Source organism: Panthera tigris, chromosome F2, assembly GCF_018350195.1.
Source record: "Panthera tigris isolate Pti1 chromosome F2, P.tigris_Pti1_mat1.1, whole genome shotgun sequence".
Lineage (NCBI taxonomy): Eukaryota > Metazoa > Chordata > Mammalia > Carnivora > Felidae > Panthera > Panthera tigris.
This window is the reverse complement of record NC_056676.1, coordinates 73,786,807-73,799,276: the sequence shown is the minus strand read 5'-3', so window position 1 is coordinate 73,799,276 and position 12,470 is coordinate 73,786,807. Positions and strand designations below refer to the sequence as shown.

Here is a 12,470-nt window from a genome sequence, read left to right as displayed (position 1 = left end):
ATTTCCAGGGCTGATTTTCTGAAAATAGAGGCAAAATCTGGTATGTATGGAGGGGCATACTGTTTCAATACATTATCGGGGGTTCACGACCCAAGACAGATAGTTACCAACGAATGGGCCACCTTCTCCTTTAGCTGTCAATCTTGCTCTCTCTTTATTCAGAGCCAACATTCTTGCGAAAAGCTTGTAGCTTGTACTTTCTCAAATCACTACTATTTCGCTTTTTCCCTCATCATCCCACTACATTCATAAAGTGCTTGCCTAGCCCAGTGAATGTCTGTAGTCCCCATCGTCCTTGAAGTTGTTGGTCACATCTCCCTTCCCTGGTTTCCGTGACACCCCACGCCACCAGCATGCCTCCTATCATCCTCCTGCTTCCCCTGGCTTCTCTCCTTCTCTTCCCTTCCGTGGTGTTGTTCCTCAGGGGTCTGTCCTTGACCTTCACTGTTGATGTCCGACACACTCTCCACGGGCAATCTCACTGTCCCCATGACTTTAAGTACTGACACACTGATGACCATCAGCACATCTCCAGGCCGGAAGCTTCACCCAAGCGCCATGCCGAGACAGTCCGTGCTTAGCAGACCCCTCCCAGCAGGTGGCCACGACCTATCCCAAACTCAGCCTGTTGAAAGCTGAGGGCTTACTCTTACTTCCATCCTTAGCCACGGTCTTCACCTAGTTCCCTTCTTACACTCTCCATCTCGGGAACTGGCCCCGCTACCCATGGGACTGCCCAACCTGAAGTGTTAAATGTTGTCCCCGACTGGTGTTCAGGTAGACTGAATGTCCACCTAGAAAGGACCTGATAGAAGGAAAATTAAAACAAATACTCTTTCGAGTCTAAATCTCAGGTTCTACCATCATAAGTGGACGCTCTCCCCGGAAAACACATCCAGCCAAAACATGGCCTCCAACGTTTCTCAAGATCTGTCTGCTGCCTCCCTTACCTACCTCCTCAGTCACATCTCTCTTCCTTCTACTCCCTACCACCCCAAATTCACGTCTGGAGGTCTAGGCAATCACCCCGTGTTGTACGACGTTGTTCCTCTCATCTGACATATGCTTGGTAAATGAAGTCAGTTTATTCACGCAGTGAACTCATGTCATCCTTTAAGACGTAATTCAGATGTCACTCCCTACGCACACCCTTCTGAGGCTCCCACCTCCACTACCGCCAGCCTGTTCCACTGATATGTCTACTGTTCCACTAATAAGTCTACTGTTCTACGAATAGACTGCACTACAATTTCCTTATGTTTTCTATCTCTGTTAAATTATGAGCTCCTGGAGACCAAAGACTCCGCCTCAGTTTTCATTGCTTGTCTGAGCCCTATCATAATAGTATATAAAAATCTCGGGGCGCCTGGGTGGCTTGGTCGGTTGGGCGTCCGACTTCGGCTCAGGTCATGATCTCGCGGTGTGTGAGTTCGAGCCCCGCGTCGGGCTCTGTGCTGACGGCTCAGAGCCTGGAGCCTGTTTCAGATTCTGTGTCTCCCTCTCTCTCTGCCCCTCCCCTGTTCACGCTCTGTCTCTCTCTGTCTCAAAAATAAATAAACGTTAAAAAAAAATTTTTAAATCTCAACAATAGAAACAGTAACATAGCCGTAGGTGGCACTTGTTAACGTTCCGTGTACTGACAGGAACAATAATGTCAATATTTTGCGTGTATTTTGCGTCCTAAATGTGTATTTCATGAATGAATTGATGAAGTTCCTTAACTGGTAAAGAATGAATGGGATGCCAAGTATTTTTTATCTCTATAAAGATTAATACTATGATTATTCGCCTACCACAAGACCTCAAGTGGATCGGTGGCGGAACTGATCACCTAGGAACCAAATCATGGTCCACCAATTTAATAAGATCTCACTCTTCTGTGGTACATTCCAGTTGATGAAACATTTCATTGACACTACAAGATGTAATCACTACATCAGCCTATGCATCAACGGTATTACTGTCACTCTTTTTCAAGGGACTGAACTGAGGCTCCGAGCTGGTGTAGGACGTGGCCACAGTCACCGCTCGTGGTTAGCAAACCAAAGGCTTAACAAAGACTTCCCCCTCCCAGTACCCACTTCGCCACAGCTACCCCTCTCTGCCCGGGACTCCACTTCAGAGACAAAGTGGTTCCCTTTCTTGGCCTGTGTTTTGCAGGCAAAGGTTTCCACAGACATCTGAAATGGGCCAGCCTCTGCCGAGGTTATGAGCTGTGGATGGGTGAGTAATCATCTTTTACACCACTAACTTCAAAGACACTGCTGGAGAAAATTCCTAACTAAGAAAAAGACAGGCACGTGGGACCAGCCTTGGGACAATCCTCCCTCCGTGTCCTCCTGACAAATTACTAAGTTCATCACAAGCCAAATTCCTACTGGAAATTCAAAGGCTCGGGATAAACCTGATTTCTCTCTGAGAAGGTTGACTCCTATCAAATGGACCCCTCCAAACTCCCCCCCACATACAAAGGCGACCGGGGAGCTGGTACGATAACGGGGTTTTCTGGGAGCATGTGAACTCTTTCTTGGGGTCATTGCGTGTGATCCTGGGTGCTGGATGAAACTGCCGAGATTCAGAGGCATAAATGCATATGGAGCACCAACGTGAGCTAATCAGAGAAATTCCAATAGTGCAGAGGTGTTTTTGGACAAAGAGCATCAGGCAGAGGCTGGCCTGACCTCTCAGCGGACTGTGGGTAACTCGCCCAAGGTCACGCAGCTGGTCTGGACCCAGGCGGGCAGACTCCTGAGGCTCTACTCTGCCTTTCGGGGCACGGTGCCAGTAAGGGCAGCCACGGCTGTCACCACTGTCTGTTAGGTACTGCGTGTGACAGGCACTGTACTAAGCACTGCCCTCCATGCTTCATCCAAATCTCACGGCCACTTGTGGAGGCAGGGCTATTAGGAAGTCTGCCTTAAGGATGCTGAGGCTCAGAGCAGTGATGTGACGTGCCCTGGGTCACACAGAGTAAGAACAGAACTAGAATTGAAACCCGGATTCACCCCATCCATGCCACAGTCTCTCTGCTTCACTGCTCCTACTTCTACAAACATCTGCCCAAAACTGCTTGCCTGTGCGTAAGTTATCACAAAAACAGAAAAACAAAGGCCACGCCTTAAAGCACAACGGAGCCAATCGTCAGAATTACAAAAACAGAAAACTCAGAGGGAAGCTTAGAGGCCATTTAAGCCACCTCCTCACACCGCAAGGGCATCTCCAACAGGCTCGACTACTCCAGTGATGGGGAGCTCATCACCTCAATCCCCGTCAGAGCGAGATCACCAGTGCCTTCTCCTTTCATCATCTGACCCCATCTCCTTCTCGCCCCGTCCCTCACTGGTCCCCTCAGGATGCCAGACGCCCCGATCCATACTGAAGGCTTCCCTCAGTCCCTTCTGAGCTGGGCCCTCTCGTCTCCTGGACTTTGCCCATGTAGGAGGGAAGGTACTGCCTCCTTCATAAATCAAATCCCACTCCTCCAAGGGGGTCAGAGGTCAGAATTCCGTGGAGACTCAGCAGTAGGGATGAAGAAAATGAGGAAAGAATGACCACAGAATCGCTAAAACAAAACACATATATAAATATAAAACTTAATATAACACTAGCCGCTTAGAACATGGCATTACTATCTTGAACCAACGGTTAATATTATTATAATCCATGAAACTAAAGGAAATCTACCCCTGTGGATGGACTGCAATTCAGGGACGGTTGGGTTCACAGCCCGCTCTGCAGAGTGACTTGAGGGGCTCTAGGAAAGGCAACCTGTCTAAAACACTTCTCCTAAATACTGGTCAAATCATTTGAGAAACAACCATTTTCTGGTTTATCCGCTTGTTGAAATGTGAAAACTCTTGTAGAAGACATCATATTAAAGTAGTATCAAGTATTTGCAGCGTGAATTATTTTGTCAACTCCTCAACTCCATTTAAATGTTTTACTCATTTATTGTGAGCGAGGAAGGGGCACAGAGAGAACCCCACGCAGGCTCCACACTGCCAGCGCCGAGCCCGACGCGGGACTCGATCCCACGGACCGCGAGATCATGACCTGAGCCGAAATCAAGCGTCGGTCGCTTAACCGACTGAGCCCCCCGCCCCGGGCGCCCCAACTCCACTGGGTCTGACGAGAGTTCTCTAGCAGAGCACGAGGAAATAAAACAATAAATAAGCAAGGTGCATCTCCTCCGTGACAGCTAGCTGGTCAGGGCTGGTTTGAGAGTGGGAGGGAAAGAGGAAAGAGGAACCACTTCTGTCGTCAAGAGAGGCCTGCCTTGGGATGGGAGTTGCAGCGGGGAGGTGGGGTGCTGAGAAGCAGATAGTCATGAGTTTCCCAGAGTGGGTTGGAGGCCAGGAATAGGAAGGGGGGAAAAATCAGGAGGAACCAAAAGCTCCCTCCACCTCACAGTTTTGACTGTGCTCATTTTTTATCGGGTAGTATCTGATTGATTCCAGGCTGAAAATATACCTTCTATAGCTAAGCAAGACACTTGAAAGAAATCTTTAAAGCTAAAGCCAAAACAACCGAAACCAAAAGGTAGGTCTTAAGCTGGCATATTTTCTTCTTGGTTCTGTCTCCCTTAAATTTGATTGAACAATTCCCCGACGGACCAGGTACACAACTGGTACTAACCATCCGGGGAGGAAGTTTCTGACGAAAATCCTAAGTCTTCTCCAGCCCCTAAGGTCTAACAAGGGTTCAGGACACAATCAATCAGCAAACATTAATCCAGTGCCTCCTGGGCTCGCCATGTACAGCTGAACAGGTTGTACACTGTACTATATCGCAGGGGCAGCTTTTATAAATATTACATGTGAAAGAGATCCCTTAGAACGGGCAGCACTTGACCTAATTTAGCTGTTCCAACACTGCCACCTTCACCAGGCACCGGCCGAGGGATTTTACACAGCACATCTCTTTCAAGCTTAATAACAACCTCATTGAATTAGGCATCATCATCTCCATTTTGAAGGTGAGGCACCTGAGACTCAGAAAGTTTCTTTAAATTGGTCAAGATCGTTCATTTATACACCTTTCCAACAAACACTGAACCTCTGTTAGCTTTAAATACTAACCTAGAGCAAACTGAATAAATACATATTAAACCTAACAAATTCTAGGGGCGCCTGGGTGGCTCAGTCGGTTAAGCGTCCGACTTCGGCTCGGGTCATGAGCTCATGGTTTGTGGGTTCGAGTCCTGTGTCAGGCTCTGTGCTGACAGCTCAGAGCCCGGAGCCTGCCTCAGATTCTGTGTCTCCCCCTTTCTCTGACTCTCCCCTGCTCGCTCTCTGTCTCTCTCAAAAATAAATAAACATTAAAAAGAATTTTAAACCTAACAAATGATAAAGAAAATAACAGTCAGTGTCCACTATATATCAGGCACCGTGCTAAGTATGACGGATCAAGCCACAAGTTGTGAACTCAGTTTCTGGGAGCACGAAATCTGGCAAGCAAACAGCAGTGCCCTCATTCATTCAGTAAATACCTTGCGAGCACTAACTAGGTACCAGGGAACCTTCTAGGGGCTGAGGCTACAGCAGTGAATGAGACACTGAGCCCCTGTCCCATGCAGTTTCCCTTCTGGGGGAAGGGCAGACGAACATTCAAGACGTAAGCAGGTGAGAAAATTTCACAGCAGACAAGAGAGCAGGCTGACGGAGTGGAGAGTGCCCAAGGGGGCTGCTTTGATGCGGAGTTAGGGGTGATGTCAACTCAGAGAAGGGGCCCCACGGAAACGTGCTAGGAGGAAGTCCCATGGTGCAGGGCTGTCTGTGGGCTCTGCTCACTGCCGTAGCCCCTGCACCTAGCGCCTGGCCCAGGGGAAATGCCCACTAACCACTTGCAGAATGAATGAGCAGATAGATGGGGGAGTGGCGGCCAAGGCACGAGAAAGCATAACCGTGGCCCCGATCCTGCACCCCAGCAGCTGGCGCAATGCTCCCTCCCGCATCCGCGGGGAGACGTGAAACTGACCACCTGGGGGCCACTTTCCTCACATCTCCCGTTTCCTTCCACCCGCCGCTGCTGTGGCTCCAGTTTGCCAGCTGTGTCCTTCTGCTCCTCAGCCCCCGGGGGTCTCGGAAGGGAGATCGGGGCCGGGGTGGGGGGGGGGGGGGCGGGGTGGAGGGCTGCTGCTAGTAGGAAGCTGTGCCGGGAGCCCGCTCGGCCCTGCTAACTGCAGCTGCCCAGCCAGCGTGGCCCTGTGGGAGAGGAGCCTCCAGGCTGCACGCCCCGCTTGGGGAGGGAGCTTGTCCCTGGGGCACGAGACCCATCCCCGGACAGCAGTTCTCAGGGGGTGGCTGCAGACTCTGCACTGGGAGCTCCCGCGGCGGGTGCACACGCACGGAAACCCTGTGCGGCTTTGGGACGGAGATGCATATTTTCCACAGGCTTTTGGAGTCGGTGCCTGCTCCCTGGGGCCTTCTAGCCCGAGGACCCGAAAAATTAAGAATTAGCCCTGGTGTGGGTTGCCGTGTCAACAGTCTAGTGACAGTGCACCTGCACGGTCTGCAGGGGCCCCTGCGGAGCCCGTTAAAGCCCTACAGCCCTGTGGAGCACGCTGTGACGTCAGGAACGAGCAGGTCTGCCCGGCTGAGGTGCGTGCTCCCGGCAGGCTGGCCCTGCTGCCGGCCCCACAGGGAGAGTGGCCCTCCAGAAGGTCATGCCCACATCCCCGTGTCACCGAAATAAAGGTGGAGAACATGTGAAGGTCATCCCAGCATCCCTGAAAGCCCTTGCCACTGAGACCACTCTGCAGCTCACTGTCTCCTCGGCCAGCCCTGCACCTTCCCTTTTCCCCCTTTCCCCCCCCGTGGGTGCCTTTGCACCTCAGTGTCTGGCTCCTGGGGAACCCAGCCAGCCACACTCAGCAGAGCGGGGAGACTGGGTTCGAATTCGGACTGGGTCTGAATCTCTCCTATTTGCTAGCTGTTTGAACTTGGACCTCTCTGAGCCTTAGCTTCCAGGCCTGTAGGATGCACATAGTCGTGCGCACAGGGCAGTCGCGAGGGTTAAAATACGGAAAGCATTTAGCACAGTGATTGATGCGACAGCCAACGAATAGGAATTTTTAAAGTATATAGTTCTGTAGCTCTGCCCTTAACTGGCTGTGACTTACTAGAGCCATCTTCTCTCTCTGCCCGTTTCCCCTTCCCCAGAAAGATGGGTTTGGACTTGTGAATTATCGCCGACATTTCTTAAACACTCACCCTTTATCAGGTTCCGTGCGGAGCCTTGTACTTTTTCTTCAGCACAAGCCCACTAGATTCATCTCTCTTGTTTTCTACCATCATCCCCCCCTTTCAGAGAGGCAAACGGAGGCATCGCCAGGCTGAGAAAGACCTAGAAGAGGACTGGGAGCTGCATGGACCGACTTCAAAGCCCATGGCCGGGCCATGTCCCGATGCTTCCCTCACTTAGAAGATGTGCAGGCTCCCTGCCAGCACTCACATTTTTTAGGATCACACCACTCTCCAGCTTAATAGAAAACATTCGCAGAAAAGATCAACCGAATTCCAGCACCCCACTGGCACAGCGAGGCGAAGTTGATGGACGGTAGTTGCGTGGCCTGAAAGACTGTCCGTGCAGACACTTCCATCACCTGGAATTCAGGCTTGTAGCTGTCCCCGAGCTCGGGGAGGGAGGCGGTGAGGAGAGGAGCTGGAGGGCTGGGCTGGGGCCAACAGCAAGGAGGCACCTTTCTCCCCGCAGGGAGCAAACTGTGTCATACCTGCCGCTCCAAGGGGGGCTCCCGCTCAAGAGCCGGGAGCATTTTCTAAGGGGCATTTTGAAGTGTCTCGGGGTAAAATGGACTGAGAAGACAGATACGGATTTTCAAAGATTCATAATCCGTGTTTTCCCCTGGTGGGCAATCCAAATACTCAATTTGCTTCAGTGGCACCTCTGAGCAAGTGCTTCTGAAATGGTAGATGAAAAGCGACATATCAGTTGTCGTGGGAATAAGCCCGCGGAAGATCCGGTGTTTGGGCAGGCGGGAGAGGGGGAGATTGAGGCACCTACAGTGGGCTCCTGCCTCTGAGAAGGTGATTCCTGCTGACCCTGAACATCCTCTCTGGATTGCTTGGTCTTTTAAGAAGCAACGGACATCTTCTTGTATAAAGAAATGACAGCTTTCCTGTTTCACTGGTTTTTAAAAATGTACAAAATTTCCCCCAGAGAGTAAAATGGTATTCTATATACAGATAACACGCCTGTGCACGTTTTCTCAAAATCGAGCTTGTCTGTCCACCAATGCATTCCCGTTACAGCCCCAAAGGAGGGCTTTTGAACAGTCTGAAAGCTCAGTGTGCAACTGTGTAAAGGCCTTCGGGGAAGTGTGGCAGCCAAGGCACCTAGTTTCTGGCCCCCGTCCCCCATCTGGCCTCTCCCTGCCCCTCGCTGGCCTTGCAGTCCTAAACTACTTCTGTTTCTATTTCATCATGTGCCGCACTGATGCACACCTTTGGGCTTCTCTTTGCACACCTCCCTCTACCCAGGACGCTTCCTTTTCCCCCCTTGACGTCTGACGAGCGTCCGCTCCTTCTCTATGTCGCAACGTGGCCGTGATGCACTCTGGTACTTTCCCTGTCTGTCTGCGGTGAATCTGGGGGAGGCTTCCCGAGGCCCCCACTGTGGTAAGTGGCTCAGCTCCTTCAATTCTGACTTCCTGTGCCTTTCTCCCAACTAGAAGGCCGGCTCTTGTCCTTGCAGTCGAGACCTCTGGCCCCCAGCACAGCCCCTTTTCTGGAATGTAAGTGAAAATTCAGAATCCATGACCCGAAAAGTGGCTGGCAGAGACATACGCACGGAGGGGAACTAAATTGAAGGGAAGGACGAGCTGTTTGGCCATAACACGTTTCTCCAACTCGTCCGCCCTAGAGCTCCCTGCCACGTTCACCTGCCCCCACCCCAGGTCATCGTACCAAGGTCTAGTGCCAAACCCAGTACAGAATCTCCTGCCAGCCCTGTGCTCAAGCGAAAGCCTTTCCCTACGGCCCTTCTGCCTCATCTCACTGATGAGCCTAGGCCCACCATATGGAAATGTCTCCAACGTCTGAACGCCCCAGGCTGTTTCATGCCCCTGGGCCTTTGCACACACAAACCACTCTCTCTGAGGGAAAGGCGTACTGAAACTTGGCCATTGGACAAACTCCTGCCATCTTCAAACCCCCTAACATGTTAGAAGCCTCCCTGACTTGTGAGAGCTCGGAAGTCACCTTCCCCTTCCCCCCCCCCCCCCCCACTGACCCATCAGTGCATCAGAATCCTTCTTCAAAGAGGCTTTGAATGAGTGGCTTAATGCACACCAACTCATCACAAGACACAAGGCCAAGCGGTAGATGTCCGGACAAGTCTAGGGTTGGAAGTCCACCTCTGCCACCCTTTCCAGAAACTCAAACCAGATGTTCTTGACTAACTTGGAGGGGGGCCAGATGCACGGGGGCTCAAATCCCAGGGGTTCATTTAACCTCTCGGATCCTCAGCTCCCTTATTTGAGAAACAGACCTCGCCACCATCTAACTTTCTGATGAGCACTAAAGGATTTGTAAAATGTTTGGTGTTTAATAAATATTCCCTTTCCTCTCCGGATAGGAAGTGCGTAAAGATGAGCATTTTGCATACACATGGGGTATACACGCATGTGTGCCCACGCACACGCACTCACGCACGCACAATCCGTGTCAGAATCACGCTCACATATCAGTACCCCGGAGGCGGCATTGTGCCCTCGCTTGACTGCCGTCAGAGGAACATACCCAGACTCTCCACGCCAATTTGGGAACTCTGAGCCCAGATGGAACGCACACTCCGACGTCCCTCCTGCTTTCAAATCGCACTTGTCAAAATCGCACTTGTTTCAGAAGCCTGTGACATGTCACTGTGCCTTGGAAACTCCAACTCAGATCCACAGACTGCATGTGTGAAGGGGGATGCGAAACTCTGCATCCCTTGCTCCCTTGTGTTGGTAATTCAAGTCCCAGGAATACAAATTATCAGGGGGAAAAAAAAAAAAAAAAAACAGAGCAGAAGCACCGCAAAAGCCCTGAAGGTGTTCACACTTTGATTTGTTCGTATCTAAGAGTATGCATTTGACAATCAGATCCCGGAGCATTCTTTATCTACGCGCGCTGAACAAATAACACTTTTGTAATGAGAAAGATTCCAATCTTGGATTCAAGATTTCCAAGATGCAAAAACGAACTCACTGCTAGTGAGGATATCACTAGAAACGACGTAGGAGACTAATGTGGCAACACAAAGCTAGAGTCTTAAAATATAAAGTGGTCCAACCCAGTAATTCCGCTTTGGAGAACGTGTCCCCCGGGAAGTAACCTGGACATTCGGAAGAGCTTTATGGACCCAGGTGCTCATTATGGTATTTTCATAATGACGAGGAGTCATAAACAATCAAATGCCCAAAAATAGAGCAACAAGTTGGTGAAGTGCGGTGTGAAATGCGGAAGCTGACAACACTGGCCCGTTTTCGCCTGCGTCTTCCTCACCGGATGTAGGAATGTGGACAGAGGAATGAATGAATGAATGAATGAATGAACGAACGAATGGATACATGCATGGTGAATGCGTTATTCAGAGAGATAAGTAACAATTTGGAAATATATACCTGACGCTCTGTTAGGTAACAATGAAAGAGTAACATTGTAGAGAGATTACAAGTACTTCAGACCACAGGAAAGCCTAAGGAGATTAGAAGCAAATAAATCAATGTTTGAAACCACATGACTTCTAAGTAACTCTTGCGATTTTTTTTTCTCCTCTATTTCCGCATGGTTCGCACATTCCACAACTAACGGATAGTAAAAGAGGACCTGTCTCTTGAGGTCTGTGCGAAGATCAAATGCTTCGTGCAGTTAGGAGGACAAAACGGACAAAACACATTGAAACGTTTCAGAAAAGATTATATGGTCGCATTTAATTAAATGAGGCTCACGTCTCTTCTCTCCCTCCCACAAAAATGAAGACAAGGAATTTAAAAAGTCTAGACCCACAAAGATGACAAGAGAAAACAAGAACGGGCAAACAGCAGATAAGACACTTCGACAAATTTTTCAGTGGGGCAAAGAAGAGGGAGGTGTGTTGATGAACACGTCAGCACAGAGGAGCTAACACTCCAGGTCCCTGCAGAGCAGGTATGGACCCGACCTGTGTGTTTCACAGGCACCCCAAGAAGCCCAAGAAGGCGGGGGGGTACCATGGAAGGCAGGGGTGGAACACGGGACAAAGACAGGAGGGTCCGCTGCCCACACCCTGTGATTGGTGACGGCAACGGGAGATCCCTCTTGCTCCCTGGGGCTCCCCAGTGAGCCACATGCCCATGCACGGAACAAAAATACTCTTGTTTTGACCCCAAGTCTTGACACGACTAGATGTTGGAGACAAAGAAGGAAAACTGAAAAGGGTGATACAAGAGAACCTCGACTCCTCACCTATCAAGACAGGAAGGAACCCCACGGTCACTTCCAAGATTGACAAATCGAGGAGTAGCAGGACTCGTGTGCAAGGTAGAAAGGGAGAGGCCAGGGCGAGAAAAACACAGCTGCAAGAGTTAACCGCGGTAGCCTCTGGAAGCAGAAATGGCAGGCGGTAGACGTGGGACAAGGAACCAGGCGGGTTTTTCTAAACCCTGGATCTCTGGAGACGATGTGATCATTTCAGTTGTCTTTACGTCATCTTGATAAACCTCAATATCAACTTTGACCAAAGTCTGGTTGGGATACGTGTCCCCTGCTTGGTCGAAGCACCCCCTCCGCCATTCGTGACATGACAGTGGCAACTCCTACGTCACAGCACTTTAGAAAGCTGACACTTTCTAGTCCTGTGTCAAAGTCCTAGACATAAAGTCTCCAAAGGTTTAGACACAGATAGAATTCTGTATAGACTGTGCAGAAAATGTGTGTGTGTGTGTGTGTGTGTGTGTGTGTGTGTGTGTGTGTGTGTATGATCTCCGAAGTTAGCTCTTTGAACTAGGTGGAAGAAACAATATGAGCTGAGGACATGTATACTTTTAGCCGCGGCCTTGGCTAAATGATTCCTTCCTACACAAGCTCTATATTCTGTCTCTTCAGCCAGCACTGTAATGACAGATGTCTGGAGCTCCTCAGACATCATGTCACAGGGCAGGAATTAACGTCGCTCGGGCCCTTCGAGTCATTTCCTGACTCAGAGAAGGCAGAACAGGGCCTTGCATCCAGGCCCTCGCTCTCCGGCACCACTCCCAGCTCACCCGCCTCCAGAAACCACTGCACCCACCTGCCTGCACTTCCTGCTGCCTCGTGACCAGACGGGGCATGTCGGGGGCGGGGGCGGGGGGGGGGGGGGAGAACGTGCAGGAGGGGGCGGCAGCCTCAGTCTGAGCCATGCTCCCGGGCTCAGGGCCCCGCCTCAGATGTCACCGTGCCACCCAGTGCACTGAGGGCTGTGAGCCTCTACTTCCCAGCACTTAGCTGGTT

The 12,470-nt window shown here is 50.6% G+C and overlaps 1 protein-coding gene across 3 annotated transcripts in view; it reads right to left on the bottom strand.

Moving 5' to 3' along the window:
- TG (thyroglobulin) overlaps positions 1–12,470 on the bottom strand; it is a 254,110-nt gene that overhangs the window by 136,172 nt on the left and 105,468 nt on the right. The window lies entirely within an intron of this gene.